Source organism: Adiantum capillus-veneris, chromosome 5, assembly GCF_014529385.1.
Source record: "Adiantum capillus-veneris isolate H3 chromosome 5, ASM1452938v2, whole genome shotgun sequence".
Classification (NCBI taxonomy): domain Eukaryota; kingdom Viridiplantae; phylum Streptophyta; class Polypodiopsida; order Polypodiales; family Pteridaceae; genus Adiantum; species Adiantum capillus-veneris.
In genome coordinates this window covers 90,780,573-90,792,747 of record NC_140935.1, presented here as the reverse complement: position 1 = coordinate 90,792,747, position 12,175 = coordinate 90,780,573, and positions in this window count along the sequence as shown.

Sequence of the window (12,175 nt, the reverse complement as noted above, 5' to 3'; positions counted from 1 at the left end):
GGTGGAGATAGGAAGTGGTAGTAGGTGTACCTTGTGTGGTGGATTTGTGGAGTGTGTGAGTAGTGGAAATTGAGCAGGCGGTGTTCTGGCAGTGTGAGTTGTGTATTTGAAGGTGTTTTCCGAGAGGATAGGGGTACTGTGAATACCTTGAGCTATAGAGAGGCCCTTGTGTTTGTGCTGGGCCTGTTCCCCCATTCCCCCTCTCCATCTTTTGGTGCCCCCACTGAGGAGTATGCTGATGATCCTAGTTAAAGTCAAAGCGGTTATTTTTGTGATGCCAAAGGTGCGGCCTTTGAAGAGCAGGTGCTGCTAGTGATGGCTTGGACGGGATTTCCCATTTTCACTCGGGTTGAAGATGCGAAAAGTTTGCTTCAAGACTACGGATTGTTCGTGTTGGAAAGAGGTTTATCGAGAGAAGATGGTGCGGTATATGTTTTCCCGCTCCTGGTTTGTGGAAAAGCTAGGCTATGGTTCGATGGCCTGGGTGAACAAGAAAAAGTAGATTGCGAAGCCCTGGAGGCGGCTTTTTGAAGTAGATTCATAGTGGATGAGCAGCTAGATGAGGTAAAGTGGAAGATGGACAGTTTGAAGCAAAGCTTGGAAGGTGATTTTCAAGCATTCGAGTCGGAGTTCGAAGCCCTTTGGGGGAAGTTAATCAAGGTAACTGCTGCAGAAAATGCCAGTTTTTTGAAATTGTGTAAATTCATGGATTGCCTGCATGAGGAGGTGCGAGATAAGGTAGAAGGAGATGGTCCAATGTCATATGAAGAGTCGGTAGCTCTAGCGAGAGGGAGAACCAAGAAGATTTTGAAGAAGCGCGAGGCTAAGCAGGGTTTTCCAAGTGCGATGATGCTAAGGCAGTGTGATGCGGTGGTAGCCAAGCCACAGGTGGTGCAAAGAGAAGTGCACGTGCAAGAAGAACCAGGGGTTCTTTGGATGCAAAGAGATAGAATGGTTCCTATGCCAAAGATGAAGGCTAGAGCAACTCCAATGCTGGAGGATGTGCAGGTGATTCCAGAGGGGACAAAGAATGTGCTGTCAAGTTCGAGTGAAGCTGTTGAAGCTCCATTCAAGTGCGGTAAAGAGCAAGGAGTGCGGTTTGCAGACGAGGTTGAAGCGATGAAGCTAGAGGAGATTCCTGAGCTTGAAAACGAAGAGGATACTAGGTCGAGTGACAGTAGCTCTATGGACGTAGATACGAGTTGGGAAACCGAGTCATCCCAGTCCAGGTATGATGAGTTTGACCTCTTACATGTGAGTGAAGAGGCAGTGAATGTGTGCAAGGAGCAGCATGAAGTGCAAGCCGAGGTGCTTAGTGAAGACCAAATGGAGCAGTCTAGACCTACAAGTAGTCAAGAGTAGGTAAAGCTGGTGTGCAGTGCCATGCTAATGGCCATGTTGATGAAGCCAGCAGTAGAATATGCCATAGTGGTGCAGCAGGTGCAAAATTTTGCCAAGAGGGATACAGCCGTTGTACCTATGGAAGAGGACGAGGAGGATGCAGTAGAGAATGTATGTGTTGATGGGGGCTTTTCACAAGCCAAGCTCCCATACCCCTCTTCTCTCGTCCCCACCCTATGAAAACCCCCTCTTAGGGAGGGAGTGATAAAAGACATTGGAAAACGTAAGAAAAAAATAAAGTATGATTATGTAAATATATGAGAAAGGTAAAATAGGCCACCTCATGCCTGCGGGGCAGCCCATCCCCACCTTGCCTCCTTTTTCTTCACTGTTGCCCCGCCGTGTGTCCCTTTTCCTCTCCTCCACTCAAAAGGTCAACCCCCTCTCTCTTCCCCTTGTCCTTTCTCCTTTCTCTCTCCCCTCAAGCTACCCCACCTCTCACCAATAATGCATTCTAACTCACCAATAATGCGCCCTAACTCACATGCAACTTACCCTATCTTCCAAAATAGTATACCCCACCCCCCCTTTCTCTCTCCTATCATATCCCATGACCCAAATACCCCCCCCTCTCTCTAAAGGGCTCCATGTCTCTTGTCTTGTAGCTAAATAACCTCCCTCACACTCACACACACTCAGTTTCACTAAAAAAGGTGCCCACAGACCCATCCCCACCCGGTGGTTACCTGATTTTTCTTGTGTTCACACACATGTGCACACAGATTCACCTCTGAACACACTCCTCTCTCTCTCCTCTTGTAATTACTTTATTCTCCATGTCACCTCTCACTTTTTTTCATCAACCCATCTCTCTCTCTTAGTCTCTCTCTCATGAGACTGCTGTTCTGGCACATATACACACAGCCAGACAAGTGGGGCCCATAGTCACATGGCCTATGTAGATAATGATTTCTTCATTTCTAAATTCTAGAATTTGTCCCCCCCCTCCTCCCCTATATAAAGAGGGGTCACCATCACAAAAAAACACACAACATCACCAAAGAACACACTATGCACTGTGTCTGCCTAGTGCACACACACACACACCCACACCATCACCATCACCGCAATCACCATGCTTGTCATGAGCATGACCTCTACACCCTTGGCTATGGAAGATGAAGGGCAACTAAATGAAGGATGATGGCCATAATCCTCGTGCGAGTCTTCGCCATCATTTCCCACCTATCCGCCATGTGCTCTACCACTCTCTCCCTTCTCATTACCCTACCCTATGCTCCCCATTTTATTGCCTAATTCTCTAAATAAAGCTTGAGGTTTTGTGAGTATGTTTTCTTGCAATGTTTTGCCCATGTGAGGTGTGCGGAATCGCCACCTTGTCTTGTGTATGTGTGAAGGGTGTGCGGATTCGCCATCCTTTTGTGATGCCTAAGTACTAAGCCGCTATACCCCCTCCCTCTCTCTCTCTCTCTCTCTCTCTCTCTCTCTCTCTCTCTCTCTCTCTCTCACACACACACACACACACACACACTTGATCTCATTCCCTTTCCTTTTCATCATTACTCCCAAGCATCCATCTCTCTTGGATGAAAACTTTGTTATCGTGGTGTGTTGTTTGCGTCCTAGCCGTTGAAGCTAGGTGGTGCCCTCTGTTTGCTTTACCATGACAGGCTTGAGGCGCGCCATTCGGTCCCCGGTGTTTTAGAGGCCGTCGGGGCTCGGGGTTCGCTTTGCTCCCGTCATTTGGTGCCCCCACTGAGGATCTTTTCATGAAACCCTACAGTTTACAAGACTGAAACCCTTTAACTATTGTGAATGGATGAATGGCTAGCAGGATTTGCTAATTGGACGACAGAAGAAGAAGAGCTCCAAGCACAACTAGACAAACTCCGCATCTCCATCGAAGCTCGAGTGCGAGGCGTAACGGTAATCGATTTGCAGTGGGAGAGTTAACCAACACGCCAAACCCAGTGGATATACATAGGCCAAGTGCCAAGAAGAAGAAGGAGAAGGTCGAAACCATGTCCGCAACCTACAACCAACCCACAACAACAAAATGGAAGGAGCTCTACACAATAGAGAATCAACACTATTCTACTTTGAGAATCGGGTAACTCAAGTCACCGAGGTAATTATCACAGTCAGTTTTCAAGTCGCACCTGATGCTGCAGCACAGATAATGGAAGCATTGTCTCACACTCTCACTAGAGAAACTAGGGATCTACTGAGTTTTTTTCAAGAAAGAACACCACCCTCTCCCACAAGCTTGGACAGTGACTAAGCACCTCTAAGCTTCACATGAATCAGTACAACCTACCTCAAGACAGATCACACATACCAACACGTGCACGCTCAATCAAGGTAATATTGGATTTGAAGGCTCACTACCAGCACGTCATTGACACCATGCCGGGTGGGGAGCGGTTTTTGGAGGTTCTGGCATCAGATCAACCATTTGTCTTACCTTTGGTACAAGGCAATGTACCGTTTGAAGTTTTAATCTATGTCCTAGTATAAGATGGTATACACGCCTCCTAGTAAAGAAGAAAAAAAACTTTTGCAAGTTAAGCAGTGTGTCTTTCTAGCTCTCTCTCAGTAATCATGGCAAGTGTAGCATTTCCAACATTTAAAGGAAAGAAGGGGGAGGATTTGGTAACAGACTTCCTAGATGACTTTGAAGTAGCATGTGTAGTGAGCAACAAAGATACGGATGAATCCCGTGTTAGAATCTTTAAGCATCTCATGAAGCTAGAAGCTAGATCATGGTACAATGCACTTCCACAAGCAACCAAGGATGACTGGGAACCCTTAAAAACCGCTTTTAAGAGGCGCTTTGGGGGAGGTACCAATTCAGAAAAGTTGTGGGACAAGTTGAGAGACTTGAAGCAGGAGGGTCTTTTAGAATATGCCACCTATGAGTCCAAATTTGTGGATTTGTGGGAATGGTGGGTTGAGTCACTGGCTAGGGGGGAAGCTGCACCCGATTTCCTAAAAAAAGATCGGTTCACGCATGGCTTATGGCCGCGTCTCAAGGAGAAGGTGAAAGGTAGATTCCCGGCTACGTACGAGTTAGCCGTTGAGATTGCTCGCCTTAAAGACAAGAAGCTGCGAATGAAAGCCAAAGAAACCGAGTCAACAGAATCAGGAACATCGCGTCGACTAGCAACTATGACAACCACCATTCCACCACCACCACCGGCTCTTGGGGTAAGAGATGACCAGCAAGATATGTTGGCCCATATTACTGACCAACTGCAGAATTTGTCTGTCCACTTAATACAACAACGGAGGAGTCAAGAAAGAGATCAAGACCCTGGAAGAGCACGACGACAAAACAGGGAGTATCATTGCTACAACTGCGGAGAAGACGGTCACGGTATGTACTACTGTCCCAAACCACGACAAAACTATAATAGAGGAGGTAGGAGGAACCAATTGTCAACCCCTAGAGAAAGAACACCCCCACCCCGAGCACCACCCCCACCAACACAAATTCTACGTCCACCCCTGACACCACTACAAGCATCCAACCCACCTCTTCCACCATCCCCACCACCTGATCGCCCTGTAAACATCATAAGGCTAGAAGAGAAAGGAAAAGCCATAGTAGTGGATCCACCCAGAGGAAAGGAGAGGGACAAGGTTAAGGAGAAGGTAACCTTTTTAGAACCACTTGAAGCCATGACTGTGAAAAGAGCTAGGAGGGAGAAACCTACACAGTCAGATGATGAGAGAAGCATGAGAGGAGAAACTAGCAAGAGGCCATCCAGGCCACGACAGAAATTGGGCATCACCGACTTCCAGCTAGGGGAAAGTTCTAAGCCCTATGATCTAACATTGGATGTGGCAGAGCAAGGACCAAAGATTACATGGCCACAGCTGCTACATCTTGCACCAAAAGTAAAGCGACAATGGTCTAAAATGGTAAGTACAAGACGCTCCAAAACAAAGGTAGCCGGAGCAATTTCGGGATGCAACATGGATGACATCCTTCCAATTGTCGACGTAAACATAAAAGGAAAGAGGGTTGGAAACACCTACATTGATGGAGGTGCACAAATCTGTGTAATGAGCGAAGCTATGATGCTTCGATTAGGGCTCGAGGTTGACAGGCCTTCTCCATGCAAGGCAAAGATGGCAAACAACGCAAAAGTAAAGTGTGTGGGTGTGGTAAGTGCCATGAAAATCAAAGCTTTCAACACTGAGGTAGAGGTAGATGTTTTTGTAATGCCTACTAAGGGGGAGGGCTATCCACTAATTTTGGGAAGGCCATGGTTGATGGCCATGAAGGCAAAACAAGACTGGGGTACTGGCCTTCTACGCATGACCGGTAAGAAAGGGGAGACAATCTACTACGACATGAGGATTGGCAAGCAGAAGCAAATGAATCTGGAAACATCGGCAGATGAAACCACTAGCGAATCTTCTAGTTCTGAGGAGGAGACCACATCCACCGACGAAAGTGACAGTTCCATTGATGTGATGGGTATCATTATGAAGGATCCACAAAGGATAAGCACAACTAGTGATCCATCACCAAAAGGGAAACCCAATGAAGAGGAGAGAAAATCATCTGGCCTAGGAGGAAGTAGGTGGAAGGGTATGTTGTCTACGGAATTAACACTTGAGGAGAAAGATAGTTTTTTGCAAATGTTGATGGGATTTCCTAACCTATTCATTGACAACTATGAAAGAATCACAGGAATTACAGTGGTGGAACATCATATTAAGCTGAAGGAAGGGGTAAAACCAGTTGTGCAAAAGATACGACGATTGGGGGTCATACAAGAAAAGGCACTCTTGGCCGAGGTAAGAAAACTTCTGGAGGCGGGATTCATCTATCCTCTAGAAAACTCAGAATGGGTGTCACCCGTAGTGGTGACGCCTAAAAAGAATGGTAAGTGGAGGATCTGTGTTGACTACAAACCACTAAATGCAGCTACAAAGAGAGACCGCTTTCCTCTCCCTTTCTTGGATGAAATTCTGAATGAAGTAGCGGGTTTTGAATGCTATACCGTCTGTGATGGTTATTTTGGATACTTTCAAATACGCATAGCCTTGGAAGATCAGCTAAAAACCACTTTTATCATGCCATGGGGTTGTTTTGCATACAAGGATATGCCATTTGGTCTCACAAATGCACCTGCCACATTCCAAAGATATGTCGCATATGTTTTTCAACCGTTCTTTGGAACATCCATAAGAGTGTTCATTGATGATTTTTGTATATATAGCTCCCGTATTTCACATTTAGAAAAGGTAATTGAAGGTTTGGCCAGGTTGCAGAGCCTAGGTGGGCAATTAAATGTGGATAAATGCCACATTGGGGAGAGTAAAGTCATTCTACTAGGCCATGAAATTTCAGCAAAAGGTATCAACGCCGACCCAAGTAAGGTGTCCGCACTCACAGCCCTACCTTCACCAACGACCGCACTTCAACTGGTCTCTTTTCTACAGAAGGTGAGGTACTTAAGTAGATTCATACATCTACTATCACAACTTGTTCTACCACTGCAACAACTCACTCAAAGATCAACTTTCACTTGGGACGAGGAAAGCGAACATCACTACAACAAGGAAAAGGAGGTCTTAGCCACTCTACCAACTATCTCACCACCTAAGTGGGATGAAAAATTCTATGTCACCTCAAGTGTTGGTGATGACTCATTGGGGGCTGTGCTACTCCAAAAGGATACGACGAAATCTTTCATGAGGCCAATCTACTTCTCTAGTCGAATGATGACAGCAGGAGAGAAAGGTTTCACCCATGTGGAACACTTAGTCCTAGCTCTTAGATTTGCAACTACAAAGTTTAGGTCATATTTGCTGCCTAAGCAATTTGTGATTCTAACCACGGATGAAATATTTCCCTATGTTGTACAACACATGGATGTTTCTGCTAGAATTACTAAATGGCTAGTTCGTCTGCAAGAGTTTGACTACACGGTACAGGTAGAAAGCACGACAAGGGCAAGTTTGGGGGGACTCATGACCTACCAAGTCTTTGAAAGGAAGGAGAAGCAATCTAAGGAAGGAGAAGTCCGATTACCTCCAGTACCACTGATGGTAGAAGGAGCATACTCTCTCTACTTTGATGGAGCCTACAAGCGAGCGTCCGACAAAGCAGCTGCAGGCATAGTGGTCTTTGATGACAAAGGGACAAAGGTATTTTCGTTGGGCCAATTGTTAGATTCACATTCTAATTGTTGAAGCTGAGTATGCAGCACTAACCAAGGGTATACAATGGTGCGTTTCGCAAGGTGTACAACGCCTTAATGTATTTGGGGATGCTCTACTTCTGGTAAGGCAAGTAAATGGAGCATGGACATGCAAGAATCCTAGTTTAAGGACTCACTTAAGTGGTGTAAAAACCTTGTTGGGTAAGTTTGAAGAAGTTCAAATACACCATATCCCAAGGGCTCAAAACCAAGAAGCAGATGCCCTAGCAAGTGAAAGACTACAGGAAGTGGTGGTTGGAGCAATAAAACTAAAGCTCCCTCTATTTCAAGGAAGTGATGCCTTGCCTGACATCATGCATTTTTTGGAAACAGGGGAATGCCCATCAGATTTAACAAAGGGACAGAAGCAATGGCTGACGCGGAAGGCCACAAGGTATCGACTCATCAATGACGGTTTGTACTGTAAGGGTAAGGACCAAATACTCAGGAAGGTCCCTCTCTCTCAGGAAATCACGGGAGTAATTGCTAGCTATCACGACAGGGTTTGTGGTGGTCACTTTGCCCTAGACATAACAAGTAGGAAAATCTTGCAGGCAGGCTTCATATGGCCTAGCCTCAACCGTGATGTACACCACTGGTGCAAAACATGTAAGTTGTGTCAAAAGGCTGGCACTAGGTCACTTATGCCTGAACCACAGACACCTATTCTCTCATATGGCCCATTTGAAAAATGGGGTATCGATGCCATTGGGCCATTACCTAGGGCCAACTCAGGAAAATTCTACATTATCATGGGGGTCGACTACATGACTAGATGGGCAAAGGCTACAGCCACCACTAGAATCACAGCGGTAGAGGTAGCTAAATTTATCTATGAGCACATATGCTGTAGGTTTGGCACACCTTTAGAGATCATCTCTGATAGAGGGCCAGATTTCAAAGCAGACTTGGTAGGAGAATTAATGCAGAGACTGGGCATTACAAGGATGCACTCTTCACCATATTATCCTCAATGTAATGGACTAATTGAAAAGGTAAATGGAATGGTTTCTAAAATTATTACCAAGCAGGTAAACAATCATCCTGGAGACTGGGATAAGTATCTACTACCAGCTTTATGGGCCTACAGAACTTCATTTCGTACATCCTTGGGATTCACACCGTATCATCTAGTATTTGGTAAGGAAGCAATCTTGCCCATTGAAGTGCAACTACAAAGTCTAAGAGTAATGGCAAGCCAGCTTCAACAGCCCAACATGCATTTGAGAGATCACATCATCAACTTGGAAAGACTGCAGCTGGACAGAGAAGAAGCAATAAATTATTATGCAGCACAAGCAGAGCATAGACGGCTTAGCTTTAACGAGCATCTCCGGAAAAAAGAATTGAAGAAAGGAATGTTGGTGCTCCGCTACGACAATCGCTTCGACACGTGCAAGGATAAGAAACTCCTACTCCGATGGGAAGGTCCTTTCATCGTCAGGAAAAAGTATGCCAATGGAAGCTACCAGCTTATGGAGGCTGATGGAAAACTTCATAAAACCAGGGTAAATGGTTGGCGACTTAAACCTTATTTTCTTCGATTTGACCAGGCTCCACCTATTGACATTCCAGATGAGGACACACCATCAACCGCCACCTCCGACGATAATGATCAAATAGATGAGCTAGAGACATGAATGCCTCTAGCCAAAAGGGGAGGGCTAATGATGGGGGCTTTTCACAAGCCAAGCTCCCATACCCCTCTTCTCTCGTCCCCACCCCATGAAAACCCCCTCTTAGGGAGGGAGTGATAAAAGACATTGGAAAACGTAAGAAAAAAATAAAGTATGATTATGTAAATATATGAGAAAGGTAAAATAGGCCACCTCATGCCTACGGGGCAGCCCATCCCCACCTTGCCTCCCTTTTCTTCACTGTTGCCCCGCCATGTGTCCCTTTTCCTCTCCTCCACTCAAAAGGTCAACCCCCTCTCTCTTCCCCTTGTCCTTTCTCCTTTCTCTCTCCCCTCAAGCTACCCCACCTCTCACCAATAATGCATTCTAACTCACCAATAATGCACCCTAACTCACATGCAACTTACCCTATCTTCCAAAATAGTATACCCCACCCCCCCTTTCTCTCTCCTATCATATCCCATGACCCAAATACCCCCCCCTCTCTCTAAAGGGTGCCATGTCTCTTGTCTTGTAGCTAAATAACCTCCCCCACACTCATACACACTCAGTTTCACTGAAAAAGGTGCCCACAGACCCATCCCCACCCGGTGGTTACCTGATTCACACACATGTGCACACAGATTCACCTCTGAACACACTCCCCTCTCTCCCCTCTTGTAATTACTTTATTCTCCATGTCACCTCTCACTTTTTTTCATCAAACCATCTCTCTCTCTTAGTCTCTCTCTCATGAGACTGCTGTTCTGGCACATATACACACAGCCAGACAAGTGGGGCCCATAGTCACATGGCATATGTAGATAATGATTTCTTCATTTCTAAATTCTAGAATTTCTCCCCCCCCCCTCCTCCTCTATATAAAGAGGGGTCACCATCACACAAAAACACACAACATCACCAAAGAACACACTATGCACTGTGTGTGCCTAGTGCACACACACACACACCCACACCATCACCATCACCGCAATCACCATGCTTGTCTTGAGCATGACCTCTACACCCTTGGCTATGGAAGATGAAGGGCAACTAAATGAAGGATGATGGCCATAATACTCGTGCGAGTCTTCGCCATCAACTCCGACCTATCCGCCATGTGCGCTACCACTCTCTCCCTTCTCATTCCCCTACCCTATGCTTCCCATTTCATTGCCTAATTCTCTAAATAAAGCTTGAGGTTTTGTGAGTATGTTTTCTTGCAATGTTTTGCCCATGTGAGGTGTGCGGAATCGCCACCTAGTCTTGTGTTTTGGAGTGAGCTTGTGTATGTGTGAAGGGTGTGCGGATTCACCATCCTTTTGTGATGCCTAAGTACTAAGCCGCTATACCCCCTCCCTCACTCTCTCTCTCTCTCTCTCTCTCTCACTTGATCTCATTCCCTTTCCTTTTCATCATTACTCCCAAGTATCCATCTCTCTTGGATGAAAACTTTGTTATGGTGGTGTGTTGTTTGCATCCTAGACGCTGAAGCTAGGTGGTGCCCCCTGTTTGCTTTACCATGACAGGCTCGAGGCGCGCCATTCAGTCCCCGGTGTTTTAAAGGCCATCGGGGTTCGGGGTTCTCTTTGCTCCCGTCAGTGTTTCTCTCTTCCTTGGCAGAGATTGATGAAGCAGCGATAGAAGAGAAAGTGATTGCAGCCGACAAGCAGGCGGTGCTAATTGACCTTGAAGGGCCACTTGACGAGGACGAGCTCGACGATGCTGGAATTGAGTTCACGGCAAGTGAGAAGGACAGTCGCAGTCAAAGTTAGAGGTGATTCCTATGCAGTTGGTGCCCTCTATGACAGGTGATGCGGACTCCAAGGTGGTGTCCAAGCTTTGTAAGAAGTTCTGTGAGTGGTGGTTAAAGGGGATGCTAGTAAAGATAGTTGTGCAGTGTGCTATCGAGCGGGTGCAAGATCTGCTAGATGAGGATCTAACCTTACATGGATGGGAGGGCGGGCCAGGTAGGTTGCGAGTGTTGATTAAGCAGGATGGTGAGCATGAAGGTGCTCTATTTGGTGTTCTTGAAGGTGCTTTGTTGCGAGTAGGCAGTTTGCCAAGGAGTATTTGGAGTGATAGAAGTATGTGGATGCAAGTTTGGTTATGCAGTTGGATATGTGCCTTGGTGTGGCACTATGCAAAGCTGTTGTAGGTGGATGGAGAAGACCAATGAAAAGTGTTCGACCCAGGTGTTTGATGATAGGTAAAGCAAGGGTTTGGGCAACCCGCATGAGCAAAAACAGCGGGTAGCAGGTGCCAGTTATGTATATATGCTATGGGGTTTTGCAATGTACAGAGAGTCTGTTTTTGGTGTGCAGCTTTTCAGTGCAATAAGGCCATGTGTGGTTGAACATAAATGTTCGACGAGGGGGTGGGTAATGATGGTGCAACCCAAGTTGGTCCGAGCTAGGAGATGGTCTATGCCAGGCACATGTAGCATGTCAGTGCAATGTGGAAGACTAAGGAAGGTGCCAAGGCCCTAGGCAGCCCAAGGATAGCAGAGGTGTATGCTCGAAGTGGTTTTTTAGGCCAAAGGTGTGCTGCAAAGAGCCAAGCCGGTTGGTGGCCTTCTATGCCCGAGGTGTGGTTTCTATGTGCTAGAATGTGGTCTTCATTGTGCTTTCCAAGCCAGTCTAGACGGCTCGTCAAACGGAGCCCCAATGCTCAAGATATTCCGGTTTAAAGTTGAAGTGTGTAGCACATCCCCGATGGACAGGGCAGTTGGGGACAAGTGACTCAGGCCGGTTTCAATATATATATGCGTAGTGTTCAAGTTGTGGAGCATGCATGTCTTCTCGGGTTGCGAATCGGAGCTATGGATAGCAAGATATGGTCAGTTGAATTTTTTTCGGGGGCCGGGTCTGAGCCCACTTGGCCGCACTAGAAAATGCACCATCTGGCATTGTTACGTCCTTGCCAAGGTTCTTGGTGGAAATGTGCATCATATGGAGCTAGCACAATTCGACTGCACGT